The sequence below is a fragment of the Triticum urartu genome, chromosome 1 (genome assembly GCF_003073215.2).
Source record: "Triticum urartu cultivar G1812 chromosome 1, Tu2.1, whole genome shotgun sequence".
Lineage (NCBI taxonomy): Eukaryota > Viridiplantae > Streptophyta > Magnoliopsida > Poales > Poaceae > Triticum > Triticum urartu.
Window position 1 is genome coordinate 415,041,205 of NC_053022.1, and position 16,951 is coordinate 415,058,155.

The 16,951-nt window shown below is 44.5% G+C and overlaps 1 pseudogene; it reads left to right on the forward strand.

The window, feature by feature from the left end:
• The first annotated feature begins 1,337 nt into the window (after positions 1-1,337).
• On the forward strand, positions 1,338-9,159 carry LOC125515340 (annotated as a pseudogene).
• Positions 9,160-16,951: the final 7,792 nt, after the last annotated feature.

Consider the following 16,951-nt stretch of genomic DNA (forward strand, 5'->3'; position numbering starts at 1 on the left):
CTACTTAACCATTCGTTTAGTAAAACATTTAACGTAAAAAATCTGAAAATTAGTTGAAAAGTTGATTGATTTTGAAAAACAAGTTCAGCGATTTTGAAAACTAGTTCATCAATTTTTTTAAAGTTCACAAATATTGAAAAAAGTTCATCGGTTTTGAAAAAAAGTTCATCGAATTTGAAAAAAGTTCATCGATTTAAAAAAAAGTTCATTGAATTTGAAAAAAGTTCACCAAATTTGAAAAATGTTCATCTATTTTGAAAACTAGTTCATAAGTTTTAAAACAGTTCACAAAAATTGAAAAAAGTTCATAGGTTTGGAAAAAAGTTCATCGAATTTGAAAATTGTTCATCGAATTTGAAAAAAGTTCGTCTATTTAAAAAAAATGTTCATTGAGTTTGGAAAAAGTTCATCAAATTTGAAACATGTTCATCGATTTTGAAAACTAGTTCATAAGTTTTTAAAACAGTTCACAAAAAATTAAAAAAGTTCATCAGTTTTGAAAAAAAGTTCATGAAACTTGAAAAAAGTTCATCAATGAAAAAAGTTCATCGCTTTTTATAAAATTTCATTGAATTTGAAAAAAATTCATCGATTTTGATAAAAAGTTCACGCATTTAAGAAAAGAAAAAAAGAACGGTAAATGAGAAAAGAAAAGTGAAAAAGGAACAAGAAAAAAAACACGCCTAGAAGTTGACCAGGGAACGACCTAGAAAAAGAATAAAAAGGAAAGAAGGAAGTTTGTAATCACAAGTGCGTTGTTATTATAGTGGTGAGTACGCTGCTCTGTTAATTGATCGATCCAGTGTTCGATCCCTCGCTTGCGCACATTATTTTTTCCTGCAGTTTCAACAGGAATAAAAGATAACGGGCCGGCCCAGCGCAGCGCCGGGGGGTGTGACAATCTCCACCCACCTAGGCCCGAGCCATGGGCGGAGACGGCGACTTCAACGCCGCAGGCGGTGGAAGGGAGGTAGCGGGTCGGAGGCGTGGGGGGCAAGTGCGAGGCAGCCGCGGGCGGGAGACGCAGGGCGGCGCCCCGGCCCGAAGGCCGCGGCAGGAGTTCGTCGCTGAGGGCCCGAGGCGGCAAGTGCGAGGCAGCCGCGGGCGGAAGACGCAGAGCGCCGCCCCGGCCCGGAGAGGTCGCGGCAGGATTTCGTCGCCGAGGGCCTGAGGCGGAGCGCACGGGGTCGGCAGGCGCAGCGCCGACGAGTTGCTGGAGTAAGGATTGTGCAGCGGCGAGGAGGCGCTGGCTGCTTCCTCGTCCCCGCCACGAAGGCGACGATGCGCGAGTCCCGGCCTCGTCTAGATCATCCATCACCAATTCGCCAGGCAAGCTGAGCTCCTCCCTCCTCTCTTTTCCAAATCCAGATGCTTTGATTTACTACTGAATTTTTCATCAAAAAGCGCTAATTGTGGTTTAACTCCGCTAAACATCTTGTCCCGCCCCGCTATTTTAATTTGTAATTCAACTGAAACTCAACACTCGACACGCAGCGTCGTCCTCTCGGCCACTTTCACCACCACCCACCAGCAGCATAGCTTCCTCTTTTTCCATAGATGGAATCGTGGAAGCTCAGCCTCTCTCTCTCGCAGTGCACCCACCACCAGTCCACCACCGCCACTGTCCTCTCTCCCTTTGGGTCACTTCTCTGTTCCCTCCTCCACCATTTTCCCCATCAGCTCTGCAAGCTGCGTGCTGACGCGGTCGAACCTTTCTTTGTTCCTGAATTCTAAAAAGTGCATATACACTAATTAGCGAAACTGAGCTGCCCGGCTCTCACACATACATGCATGCAGTGTTGTGGTCTAAAATTTTGTCTTTATGCATGACGTGACAGATAATAATGACATATTCACGTGAGCAAGAGATTCCTTGTCTGATGGGTGTGCATGTGCGTTTTTTTTGGGTTTTAAATATTTAAAAAGTCATATCTTTCAAACCGTCCATCCAAATTCAGTTCCGTCTTCACTGTTGGGTTCCTCGCGACGAGATCTTTGAAACTAGACCCCCCATGAATATGTTTTGAAGAAAAAAAATTGATGCCAACTTTGATGCTATATGTTACAACTTTAGTACTGCATTATGCAACTTTAGTACTGAATGGTGCAACTTTTTTACAAACTTAGTTTTTGTAGCTGCATGATCCAATTTTCTATGAGGTTGCAACCTAACCATGAGAACGTAATGTGCAACTAGTCTACTGTCCCGACCAACAACCTAGTAGTCGATGTGCAACCCCCATCCTTATTCATGGATGTGTAGTTTTTCATGCTTTGCACACCCTGCCCACCCCCCTACCAGTGTTATGTGTAACTTAGTCTGTTGTTCACGCCAACAGCTTATTAGTCGATGTGCAACTCCTTCCCCTCCCTTGTTGTGGATATGTAGTTTCAGTTGGCGGAGGCAATATACGGAGTTGTACAAGTCCTCCACGCAGTTGACCGGGCCAACATACGAAGTTGCACATCTCACAGGCAGGACTTTTTTGGCACACACATATATGCTCAGTTGGCGCGGTAATCTAGTCTAGTTGCACACACATTGATGTTTAGTTGGCAGGACACTAGTTGCACACACATATGCTCAGTTGGCGCGGCAATCTAGTATAATTGCACACACATTGATGTTTAGTTGGCAGGACTTTTTTGGCACACAGATATGCTTAGTTGGCGCGGCAATCTAGTCTAGTTGCACACACATTGATGTTTAGTTGGCAGGAAGACTAGTTCGTCGAAACATCCCGATGCTGGATCTAGTTTCAAAGAGCACGTCGCAAGGATTCTAGCGGAGAAAACGGATCTTAATTCCGACACGCGGAATAAAAGTTATGCTCTTTTACACTAAAAAATAAAATGCATGCACCGATGGGATGGCTGTGCAGACATTTAATGACCAAGTAAAAAGCTTTATTAATTAGAATGGTTAATTAGGAAGATGACACAAAATTTCCGGTTTAGGCCGGCCGCTCACGTAGGCTAAGCGAGCAGCCGGCCACTCGCTAGACTTGGCCTTGTTTGTTTGGAGGCTTTCTCTCCACCAGCGCAAACTCGACACACACTAGTGTCTATGAAGTATAGCCTTGCCCTTGTGTGCTTTGCAGGGACCAGTGCCCCGCTATTTTGATTTTAATTTAGCTGAAACTGAAACCACGCTAGCGCAACAGTCAGACACGTAGCGTCGTCCTCTCCCCTTGGTCATTTCCTTCCGCCACCACCCACCAGCAGCGGAGCTTCCTCTTTTTCCATAGATGGAAGCTCAACTTTTCTCTCTTGCGGAGGCTCTCTCTTGACCAGCGAGCTCGACACGAGCGTCTCCCTACGCCATGTAGGGGTGTCAGTGCATCACTTGTGTGTCTTCCTGCCAAGAGGAACCGCACAGAACAATGTGATTTGACTCACATATAGGCAGAGGAGCATCTAGGCGTGCGTGCAAGGTTCAGCACGCAGCATTTAACGTTGAGGCCCGAAGCCATTGTTGTGCTTGTGCTCTGCCCCCCTTTCTTTCTCTCCCCAAACCAACGGAGGCAGAGTGAGGGAAAGAGGAAGAAGCATTTGCTGCTCTCCGCCATGCCACCACCACCACCACCACCACCAAGAGAAAGAGGAAGAATCATTTGCTCCTCTGCTCCGTGCTTCCACCACCAGCAGCCCCGTCGTCCTCTCGGCTCCTTCCATCACCACCACCTCCCCTCACACACCAACCTCACCCATATTGGCCACGCCCCCCAGCTTCCTTTCGGAATCGCAGCTCAAGCCATGGCATCCTTGGCCAACCTCATGATCTCACTTTTCTCGCTCACCCTCATGCTCCTGCACCTACGGTATGCGACGACCTAGGTGCAGGCCTCTCTCCAGGCCATCGCACATACATTGTGCTGCTGAGGCCACCCGTCGAAGCCAGCAGCAAGGACGACCACCGCTGGTGGCAGGATTCCTTCCTGCCAACGCCTCTCGCCGGCTCCGATGAGCCACGCCTCATCCATACCTACACTGAGGTCTTCACGGGTTTTGCCGTGAGGCTCACTGAAGACGACCTCGCCATGGTGTCCCAAAGGAAGGAGTTTCTGTGGGCGTTTCCAGACCATCTCTGGCGCCCCAGCACCACTCACACTCCGAAGTTCCTCGGACTGGAGAAAGATGTCGGGCTGTGGAGGGACACCAACTATGGCCGAGGAGTCATAATCGGGGTCCTGGACACCGGCATATACTCAGAGCATCCTTCCTTTGATGACAGTGGCATCCCTCCACCCCCATCAAAGTGGAAGGGCTCATGCCATGGCGCTGCACGCTGCAACAACAAATTGATAGGTGCCAAATTCCATAATCCCAGAGCATATGATTCCGGAGATGACACGGGGCATGGAACACATACCTCGTCCACCGCAGCTGGGAACTTCGTCAGTCATGCCTCAGCCCACGGCCTCGGCAGGGGCACAGCTGCCGGAATTGCTCCACATGCACACTTGGCCATGTACAGGGTGTGCATAATTCTTGGGTGTGCATCCTCGGACATACTTGTCGGGTTAGATGAAGCCGTCAAGGATGGTGTTTATGTGCTTTCACTCTCCCTCGGCCCCTTTTTTGATGTCAACTTCACTGATGATCCGGTTGCCATTGGCACATTCAATGCGGTAGCAAAGGGTGTTGTTGTCGTGGCTGCAGCTGGTAACAACGGTCCAAGGTCCTTTATTGCCAACTCTGCACCATGGTTGCTCACAGTTGCAGCTGGCTCGGTGGACCGAAGCTTCCAGACCGTTGTGCAGCTTGGCAACGGCGAGCACATCAGTGGGGAAGCTTTCAATCAGACTGCGAACTCAAGCTCCAACTCTGTTCCTTTGTATTGGAACAAACACTGCAAGTCATCATTGGCTGGAAGAAATGTGTCTGGCAAAATTGTGATTTGCCATAACACAGGACCAATGAATGACACAGGGTCAGCAATCAACCAGTCTGACATCAGTGGCATCATGAGTGCCGGGGCGGCTGGCATAGTCCTGATCAACAGGAAAGATGCTAGCTTCACCACCCTTCTGGAGGATTATGGCAGTGATGTTGTGCAGGTGACCGTGGCTGATGGCAACAATATCATAGAGTATGCAAGGGCAACAAGCAAAGCCAGTGCCAAAGTCATATACAAGAACACTGTGCTTGGTGTCCGTCCATCTCCCACTGTCGCGTCATTCTCATCCCGCGGTCCCAGCACGTTCAGCCCCGGTGTGCTAAAGCCAGATATATTAGCACCCGGGCTCAACATCATTGTTGCATGGCCACCACTCACCATTCTTGGATCTGGGCCATTCAACATTAGGTCAGGGATATCCATGTCGACTCCACATGTCAGTGGAATCGCTGCGCTTGTCAAGAGCTCCCATCCTGATTGGTCTGCTGCTGCTATCAAGTCAGCCATCCTCACCACAGCTGACATCACGGACAGCGCTGGTGGCCCGATCTTGGACGAGCAGCATCCGAGGGCAACCGCGTATGCCATGGGTGCTGGCCATGCCAATCCTATAAAAGCTATTGATCCGGGCCTTGTGTATGACCTTAGCATCACTGAATATGCTGGCTACATATGTGCTCTCCTCGGTGATCAAGGCTTGGCAACCATTGCGCGTGACCCGACGCTGTCCTGCAAAATGCTTCCCAAGATACCAGAGGCACAGTTGAACTACCCATCGATAACAGTGCCACTCAGGACAAGGCCATTCACGGTGAACAGAACCGTGACAAATGTGGGGCCAATAAATTCAGCATACACAGAAGATGGAGGTTCCCAAGTCTCTCACAGTGCGAGTCTACCCAGAGACGCTGGTGTTCTCCAAGGTTGGACAAAAGAAAACATTCAGCATTACGGTGAGCAGGCATCGCAATGTCGGGTCAAAGGCCTTGCAGGGAAGTTTGAGCTGGGTGTCCAAAAAACATGTTGTGCGTAGTCCGATCGTGGCTTCTCCTCTGTTGTAATCAGGAAAGGCATGTGTGACACATGACGTTGTAGAATCGCGCATGTAATATTGTAATTAGGGCAATGACTGTCTTTTAATTAGAAGTGTACCCATGCCTGTAAAATAATTGATGTTTGGACGTTTAGCATCCATTGCTGTCACAATTCTTTTCTGAATTACCTTTTCTTTTTCCCAACTTATCAACAATGTTTGCTGCAGGTAGTAGATCACCATTGAGAGGTGCTGCTTCTAAGGTGTAAAATCCATCCAGGTACCTAAACCTACCCTTTCCCTCATATGGGTATATGCCATTGCTACCTCCAGATTTTTTATCCGCGCTATTGATGATATACTTTCTGCCGATATGAGCTATTGATGATAAACTTGCTCTTTTTTTGTTTCCTCTAAATTAGTTCCTTTCAATTGTTAGGTTCAGTTGGGCACTAATGACTATTTCGGGTGCTTTGAAATTAGATTTTGATGATATTAAGGTCATCATCAATCTACATGAACAAAGGAGAGGTTTGCCTGAATACGCGTAGCTAAATTGGTTTTTCTCCCTGTGTTTCTTTTCTGTTCCTTTTTGTCTTTTGCAGTTCGTGTATATATGTTCCGAAGCTAAATTGAGTCTTGACTTTTAACAAGAAAAATACATCGTTGCAGTAATTGTACAGTTTAAACCTATTAGTTCGTGCTGTAAGAACATGTATTAGTGAGTCAGTTTAGAGCTTGTACTATTAGTTGTGCATGTTCGCTCACTCCCCTGTCTCAACCCGGAGCCAGGCACAGAGTTAGACCTTGCCAACACACGATCTCTTCTTCCTCAACTCCTCTGCTTTCTGCCTCCAGGTCCAGGTCGTTCTCCTCAATGGTGCTACATGAGTGAAGATTTATGTTTGCTACTGGATCCGAAATCCTTCATCTTTGCTAATGCTATTCCCCTATATTTTCCCATCACTTGACACTCTGATCTCCCTGATTTTGGTCTCTGGTTTTTGAAATGCAGATAGTGGCCGCAGCGTTGCCGCTGGACGGCGCACACTGGAGCTCGAGTATGCAGCCACGACAGAGCTGCTCGGACATCACTGTAGGTTGATGTTCTCTGTCACTCCTGAACACCTTGAACTCTCCTCTACTTGATCTAGAGGTTTCTGGGACCTAAAATGCTCTTGTGTGCTGAGACAAAATTCCCAACTCTCGCCTTTAAACCCAGCATTTATATTAGGCCTAAACCCATAATTTATACTGATGTTTAACTCAAATTCCCACCTCAATGGTTTCTGATATAAAATTGAGGTGATGGTGTCGTTAAGTCCTAAGTATTTTGCTTGCCTTAAAGCATTTCACTATTTTCTTCATGTCGCCAGCTTTTTCCGCTAATGAAACCCTTGTGGTGACATGGGATTTGTGCTTGTACGTGAGAAAAGAAAAATGATGGCATGAAGAAAAACACCTTTCTTTGATGCAATTGCTCCTTTTTGTTCTTGCTTGCTGGTTTTGTCTCTACTCTGGATGCAATTGCTTCTTTAGGCATGCTTCTCAGCTCCTCCCCCGCCCACGACAGCCAGCATTGGTGGTCTCTCAGGTTACCACCTCCTTTGGTTCTTGTTTTTTTAATTGGGAAAGAGAAGTGGAGACAGTGGGAAGGGGGGAACTACGGCCAGGTGAATATCTTCTTCTATTCTTATCCCTCCTCCTCGAGCAAGTATACCTTTTTTTTCCCGAAAAGAGGGTAAAAGCCCCTGGTATCGATTGAAGCAAGTTATCCCATACCTTGGTCTAGATGATCCTTTCATTCATTGGTTGAGCTACTATGGTTACACTATTCGAGCCCCTTGTATGTTTACAAAGACGATTAGTGCAGCTGCACAGTATTTATGATGAAAATGCTGGTTCATGCACAGTATTAATGTTGGTGATCTATCTGTTTATAGGTGCACAGTGGGTTTTATTCTGCATATCATAATACAACATTGCGTGATGGAGTCATCAATGGCATCCAGAAGACCAGGGAAGCATATGACAATATTCCCATCATGGTGACTGGACATTCCATGGGAGGGGCCATGGCTTCGTTTTGTGCCCTTGATCTTATTGTGAGTGCTAATATTTGTCTGAAGAAGATATGCTTTCATTTATTCAGAAGTTTCTCTATTTTTCATGAATTCATCCTCGTGCTAAATTCTACTACAAGCTGTCCTTTTTGAATGGAATAGGGTGCATTGTTGGGGATTCCATTCCTCCTCTGTTCTTAGTTTTAATCGATTCTTTCATGTGTATAAAATGCATTGAAAAAACTTCTAACATCACTAAAATCAATACTACATAATTACTGCACAATTCTCAGACTGAGCTCTCTTTACATTTGACAGACTAGTTATTGCTAATATTTTGTTGGGAATGACAGCAAGTGTCGGCGAATCAAGAACCTCAGTGATAGTATAATTTGATTTCTGTGCTGTTCTTCTGAATACAGAAATCTTAGATGAGGCAGATGTAACTATCTTTGTTCATGTGTGGACAGTACACCCTCTGTATATCTGAACAGTGGCATCAAGCATAAGTAGTACTGGCGTCTGTTTTTGTCTATCCTGAAAAGTACGACATGCTTCTGATTTTAGCCACCATATTGGGCTCGATAGCCTAGTATACCCGATCGAGCAAATCTGTGACGATTCTGGTGAAGAACCCACTTGCAGCAGGTCCTTTCCGCTCTCACGTTTTAACATTCTGTCCTTTGTGAACTCTTTGCCAGCTGATGTTCTTTCACCCTAACATTGCTCTTCTATTCAGGTCCGTCAGTGGAAATAGCGTGCAAGACCATATCCACTATCTTGGCATCTGCATGCATTCCGAATCGCGGGGATCATGCAGGATCGTCGCAGATGACAATATGCTCAGGTACAAAGTTGGCACTGTAGACGGCGCTATTGTCTTCTCGAAGCAGCCTGGTTTATCAGTTGATCAGCTACTCAGTGCACAGTGAACAAGCTGAAGATTACATGGATTTGTTTTTATGGTTCTTTTCTGCCAAAGTACAATATTCTTGTTGGCAATCAAAGCACTATCTCATGTATATATACACGCGTTATCCTGGCTGGATTAAATAATCATAGTCGAGGGTGTATTTCTGAAATGTACAAACATATTTGTGCTGATTAACTTGTTCATATTCTTGTATATAATTTAATTTATTTAAGCATGGCGGTTGCTTTCATTATGTGCAGCATACCAGATGCATATGTTATATATGGTGAAGTGCACAAGTCAGTTTGTGGTATCAATTGTTCTTAAAAATGTTGAGGATGTTTATACACAATGGTTTTTGACATTCCTGCCGTCAAATGCTTTGTTTTACAATTGCCTGGTTTTGATATTCAAGTTAAACTATTAAACTTTACAGGGATGTGGTAAAATTTTAAAAATTTGCACGGCTATTGTACATGCATTTCATTGGATATGGAAATCAAGCTGTCTCTCCAAATAGATATTCTTATTTTTTTGGCTTCTCCTTTAAGACAGATTGAACACAAGGGGTCTACTAAACAGAAAGAATTTCTATGTTGAGAATAACAAATGTGTTTATGTGTGATGATGAACCTAATGAAGATTACATCCACCTTTTCTTTCTGGGTCCTTTCTTTTTATGTGACTTTAGTCAGAATTTCTAGATTACACTTGGTTTTTAATGGAATGCCATAGTTGATATACTGATGGGAGCCAAAGATAGAATGCCAATTCAATGTTTCAAAGAACGCCTGATCACTGCATGTAGGAGCATATAGAAGCACAGAAATAATATAATATTTGACCACAAGCAAAGAAATCTAGAATACTGTATCAGTAGCTTCAAGGAACATTTTGCTATGGTAATCAAGAAAACCAGGCCTAGTCTTAAGGAGGGTATGCAATCATGGTTGGACTATTTGTAGACAACATTTGTAAGACTCAAACATGATACATACATGATACATTCATAAATGTTCATGTACTGCTACCATGTTCCACCAAAGAAGTACATGTTTTTTAGGTACCCTGGTACTTCATAGGCAGGGCTTCGACTACAAACTAGATCTGACCATTAGAGGGTACTTTGGTCTTTTTGTCTCTTTCATCTAAGCGTACTCTTGATGAATTCTGCGCCAACTAATTTCTTCTGATTTCCCGATCAAGCACAAACTGTGGCCTCCCTGATCTTGCATAGCCGTGGCTGCCTTCTCTTCCCCTGGTCTGCACCCTTACTTTCACACCCATGAAAACATGGCGCGTCGGCCGCCGGCGAGACCTTCGATCATCCATCGTATCCGAGTCTAGTTCTTCACTTCGCTCGCGAAGGCGATAAAATTACTAACATAGTTCTTCGGCGTCTTGTATAGAAAACTGGAATGTTGTAAATTGTTGAATATCGGCATCACGTTTCGTTTCTTTTGAGTGCTCATGTGTTGATTTATAAATCGCAAAGGAGCCATGGCTTTCAGATGATGCATCCATCTTTATTTCCTGACGGGTCCCTCGCCGGCCGGTTCGCACTGGATGCTAGTCAAATCTCGTAATTACCGTAACTGCCGCCCGGAGGGAGTAGTTTCCACCTTGATTTCCATATATTGATTACCAATTTACCCTTTAAATCAAGGTACTCCCCAACTTTTGGCGGTGGTACTCTTAAACACCAATGTTGGAGTACCAACCTATCCTATCCATCAGATGAAGATAAATGAAGGGCCTATATTCATTTAAGGGTACTGTAAAAGAACTCTAGAAGTAAGAGAGAATTACTTATTTAACATTGTCTTTAATTTTGTTTCCTGTTTGACACTGGGAATTTTTTTGTTTCCTGTAAGACACACACACACGCTTGCTAGACTATGCCGGCGCGCATTCTAGCCTATGGCCTATCTTACGCTATCTTGGTTTTGCCTATCTTATGCAGACCGACCGGAGCGTAGGCTAAACAAGAATGCTCGCACACTCACAATAGCTCACGGTAGCTCTAAACTGAGCGAGAGCGCAAAATTTCTTATCCTGCCCACCAGTCCTAATTAGGTCTCCGCATGAATAGGCCTCCTCACTCGTTAATGAATGAGGGTAAAACCAACTACAGAAATAGTAATGCAATTTATTTCGTTACCGTCCCATAGGTTCACCTACGTCTTGCAACTACCCTCCCTAATTGTTGGTAGTAAAGCATGTTGGATATGGTAATAAAATAATTTACATTACCAACTACACTTCTGTAGTAATACGGGTTGAGGATATGGTAATAGAATAATTTGTGTTACCAACTACACTCCATAATTATTGGTAGTAAAACAGGTCGGGATATGGTAATAAAATTACTTGTGTTACCAAGTAAAGCATCATGTTCACGTAAATGCAGAACCCCATGATAGTAATGCGTCATGTTTGAATTACTATAACTAGACCTGATATTATCATTGATTTTTACATGGAGGGGGATACCTAATGCTAGTAATCAATTATTATAACTGGACCTAATATTACCATTGATTTTTACATGGAGGATTGAGACCTAAAGCTAGTAATGAATTACTATGACTGGACCAAATATTACCATCGATTCCTACATGGAGGGGAGAGACCACCTGCTAGTAATGTGCATCATTCACATGTATGAGTCAAACTTCACACATATGTCATGAACAACACAAAAGTGACTTTAACTGAAAGAAATTAGATGACGTTCACAAGCCGAGTCTTATTTTGCTTCTTGTGCTAATTGTAGGGTTGTCCAAGGTTTTCTTGGCTTCTCGCGCCCATTGCAGGGTTGTCAAATAGCACCATAGGAATGTTTTCATCTTTTTTAGAAAACGCTATCTTTTCCCTTTTGGTCCATACCTTCACAACATAGTCTGCTTGCTTCGTAGGAACATAAATAGGCTCAAGAATGAGCTGGGGTTCGTTAGATCCAGTTCTTGATCTACATTTGTCCATATATATATATGGTAGCAATAATTTTAGAGCAAACAACAACATTAACCATGCACAATATTCAAAACTTGCAAAGCTCACCTTTTACCCCTTCTCCTTTTTTCCTATTTGTAGTCTCTAACATTTGTAGTCAATACATACAAATTGAACTCAGTTTTCATTTGGCACAATGGTAGGTGTAGAATTGCTAACCTTGATAGAAAACACATAGCGATTGTCGGTGCTTCATCCTCTCTTGACACAATGGAGGACTTGGGTAGTGTTTCTCCTCTTCTTTGGTGGTTCTCTACACAAGCAATTTGCTAACATGTATGATTGATTACAAAACACTAATGCCTAAAAAGTATAAAAAATTAGAAAACAAGTTGATTAACTCACAACCATCATAGCAGCAATGTCATCGAGGTTACCCTTCTTGCAATTGTGCAAATGGTGTCTCCTTACAATTGTGCTGAGGTCATGGGCCGAGACACATGATGTACATGCAATCAATAGTAAATAAATATTGAAAAATATATGGTGGTGTCGTACATGAGTGAGGGGGCATATGTCCTCCCCGCCCCTAACATAATATGGGGGAGTGGGCAAGCCGCCATAATCCTAGATTAACTATACATTCATGATTATTAGAGCTAGATATCCATTAGCTTTCATGTGATCAGCACTACGCCAGCCGCCCCGACACTCATGATGCCACCGCGTAAACGTTTATTCCAATAAAGAGGAAATGACTTGGAGCTTGAGTTTGAAATATGGTTACAAGCTTCCCCGTTGATGTAATTACCGTTCCCAAACTGCACAATAGCCCCAAAGCTTCGGTCCACTTAGCCAGTTGCGACTGTGAGAAAACCATGGTAAATAATTGGCAAGAAATGACTCGTGTCCATTATTCCCAGCCACAGCCACAACAACGCTGGTGCGCCAATCGCGACCGGGTTACCACTAAAGTTGACATTGTAAACTTGGCGAGGGAGAGTGAGAGCACATCAACCCCATCCTTTATAGTAGCTTCATCTAACCCAGCTAATATGTCTAGTATGTGTGATGATGCACACCCACGAAGGACACATATGTTGTACATGGTAGGTGTGTGCCTGGAGCAATCTCGACTATTGTGCCCCTATCATGGTCATGACCCGAGACGCATGATGTAAATGCACTTAACGGTAAAAAACTATTGAAGAAATATATGGTGGTGTCGTGCATGAGGGAGGGGGCATATCCCCCCATACAAAAACACCCTGCTTGGTGTTCGTCCATCTCCCACTTCCATGACATTCTCATCTGTAGTCCCAACATTTTCAGCCCACGCGTCCTCAACCAGATATATTAGCACTTGGGCTCAACATTCTTGTTGCAAGAAAACCACTCACCATATTTGGTTCTGGGCCATCAACAAAATAAGCTACGCGCAAAGCGTGAGCCCTCACGCTAGCCACGCCATCAAGGCTTCTGTTTAGGTTGAGGGAAAAAAGACAAGAGAGAAACGCAACGATCAGTTGTTTCCTTCCCAACGAAGGCAGACACACGTCTTCGTCTCCTCCTCTCCCCTCACACGCCTCCTCCTCCTCTTCCTAGTGTCGCCCGCCACACCTGTCACCTCCTCTTCCTCTCTCTGGTTCCTTGCCCGCCCCCTCGCGGCGCACACGATTGGTGGCGAACGCGGATCTGCGAGAAACATGGGAAGGCGGGAGGTGGGGTGGAGAAGATTGTTAGTGGGAAGCTCCGAAAGGAGCACGAGGTGTTGGGAAACGTAGCATGCAATTTAAAAAAATATATCCTATGCTCACGCAAGATCTATCTAGGAGATGCATAGCAACAAGAGGGGGAGAGTGTGTTTACGTACCCTCGTAGACCGAAAGCGGAAGCGTTTGACAACACGGTTGACGTAGTCGAACTTCTTCTCGTTCCGACCGATCAAGCACCAAATGTATGTCACCTCCGAGTTCTACACACGTTCAGCGTGATGACGTCCCTCAAACTCTTGATCCATCAAAGTGTCAAGGAAGTAGATGAGTTCCGTCAGCACGACGACGTGGTGATGGTGATGGTGATGTGATCCGCGCAGGGCTTCACCTAACCACTACGAGAATATGACCGAGGGTGTAATCTGTGGAGGGAAGCGCCGCACAGGGCTAATAGATATTGGTGTGTGTTCTAGGCGCCCCCCCTCATATATATATAGGTGGGATGGAGAGGGAGCAGCCAGGGGGCCGCCCCAAGTAGGCCGAATCCTACTTGGTGTTCCTCCCCAATTCCACCCCCTTTCCTTTTCACCAGAGGGGGAAGGAAAGAGGAGGGAGGAGGGAAGGAAGGGGAAGGCCGAATCCCTCCCCTTCCTTCTCTCTTCCCCCTTTTTCCTTTCCCCTCTGGTGTGGCCCATATGGGGGGCGTAACAGCCCCTACTGGCTGCTGTGTTTCCCCTCTTGGCCCATTAGGCCCATATCTTTGCTGGGGGTGCCCGGAACCCCTTTCCGGTGACTCGATATGTACCCGGTACCCCCGGAACACTTCCGGTGTCCAAATACCATCGTCCTATATATCAATCTTTACCTCTCGACCATTTTGAGACTCCTCGTCATGCCTGTGATCTCATCCAGGACTCCGAACAACATTCGGTCACCAAAACACATAACTCATATAATACAAAGTCGTCATCGAACGTTAAGCGTGCGGACCCTAAGGGTTCAGGAACTATGTAGACATGACCGAGACACCTCTCCGGTCAATAACCAATAGCGGAACCTGGATGCTCATATTGGCTCCTACATATTCTATGAAGATCTTTATCAGTCGAACCGTAATGACAACATACGTTATTCCCTTTGTCATCGGTATGTTACTTGCCCGAGATTCGATCATCGGTATCTTCATACCTAGTTCAATATCGTTATCGGAAAGTATCTTTACTCATTCCGTAATACATCATCCCGCAACTAACTCATTAGTTACATTGCTTGCAAGGTTCTTATGATGTGCATTACCTAGAGGTCCCAGAGATACCTCTCCGATACTCGGAGTGACAAATCCTAATCTCGATTTATGCCAAACCAACAAACACCTTCGGAGATACCTATAGAGCATCTTTATAATCACCCAGTTACTTATGACGTTTGATAGCACACAAGGTATTCCACAGGTATCCGGGAGTTGCATAATCTCATAGTGAAAGGAATATGTATATGACATGAAGAAGCAATAGCAATAAAATTGAACGATCAATATGCTAAGCTAACGGATGGGTCTTGTCCATCACATCATTCTCCTAATGATGTGATCCCGTTCATCAAATGACAACACATGTCCATGGTTAGGAAACTTAACCATCTTTGATTAACGAGCTAGTCTAGTAGAGGCTTGCTAGGGACACGGTGTTTTGTCTATGTATCCACACATGTATCTAGTTTCTGGTTAATACAATTCTAGCATGAATAATAAACATTTATCATGATATAAGTAAATATAAAATAACAACTTTATTATTGCCTCTAGGGCATATTTCCTTCAGTCTCCCACTTGCACTATAGTCAATAATCTAGATTACATTGTAATGATTCTAACACCCATGGAGTCTTGGTGTTGATTGTTATCTCTTGAGCATGCGTTGGTTTTCCCTTGAAGAGGAAAGGGTGATGCAACAAAGTAGCGTAAGTATTTCTCTCAGTTTTTGAGAACCAAGGTATCAATCTAGTAGGAGATTACACACAAGTCCCTCGTACCTGCACAAACAATCAAGAACCTTGCAACCAACGCGATAAAGGGTTTGTCAATCCCTTCACGGCCACTTGCAAAAGTGAGATCTGATAAAGATAATAAGATAAATATTTTTGGTATTTTTGTTATATAGACTGGAAAATAAAGTTTGCAAAATAAAAAGGCGGCAGAAATAGCAAGTAGATAGGAAAATGATATGATGGAAGATAGACCCGGGGGCCATAGGTTTCACTAGTGGCTTCTCTCAAGATAGCAAATTCTACGGTGGGTGAACAAATTACTGTCAAGCAATTGATAGAAAAGCGCATAGTTATGAGAATATCTAGGCATGATCATGTATATAGGCATCACGTCCGCGACAAGTAGACCGAAACGATTCTGCATCTACTACTCTTACTCCACACATTGACCGCTATCCAGCATGCATCTAGAGTATTAAGTTCATAAGAACAGAGTAACACATTAGGCAAGATGACATGATGTAGAGGGATAAACTCAAGCAATATGATATAAACCCCATCTTTTTATCCTCGATGGCAACAATACAATACGTGCCTTGATGCCCCTGCTGTCACTGGGAAAGGACACCGCAAGATTGAACCCAAAGCTAAGCACTTCTCCCATTGCAAGAAAGATCAATCTAGTAGGCCAAACCAAACTGATAATTCGAAGAGACTTGCAAAGATATTAAATCATGCATAAAAGAATTCAGACAAGAATCAAATATTGTTCATAGATAATCTTGATCATAAACCCACAATTCATCGGATCTCGACAAACACACCGCAAAAAGAATTACATCGAATATATCTCCAAGAGAATCGAGGAGAACTTTGTATTGAGATCCAAAGAGAGAGAAGAAGCCATCTAGCTAATGACTATGGACCCGAAGGTCTGTGGTCAACTACTCACACATCATCGGAGAGGCTATGGTGTTGATGTAGAAGCCATCCGTGATCGATTCCCCCTCCGGCGGAGCGCCGGAAAAGGCCCTAACATGGGATCTCATGGGTACATAAGGTTGCGGCGGTGGAAATAGGGTTTCGTGGTGCTCTCGTATGTTTTCGGGGTATATGAGTATATATAGGCGAAAGAAGTAGGTCGGCGGAGCCACGACGGGCCCACGAGGGTGGGGGGCGCGCCTACCCCCCTGGGCGGGCCCTCCTACCTCATGGCCGCCTTGTTGCTTCCTTGACGTCCACTCCAAGTCTCCTGGATTGCGTTTGTTCCAAAAATAACTCTCCCGGAGGTTTCATTCCGTTTGGATTCCGTTTGATATCCCTTTTCTGCAAAACACTGAAATAGGCAAAAAAAAACAGCATTTTGCATTGGGCCTTTGGTTAGTA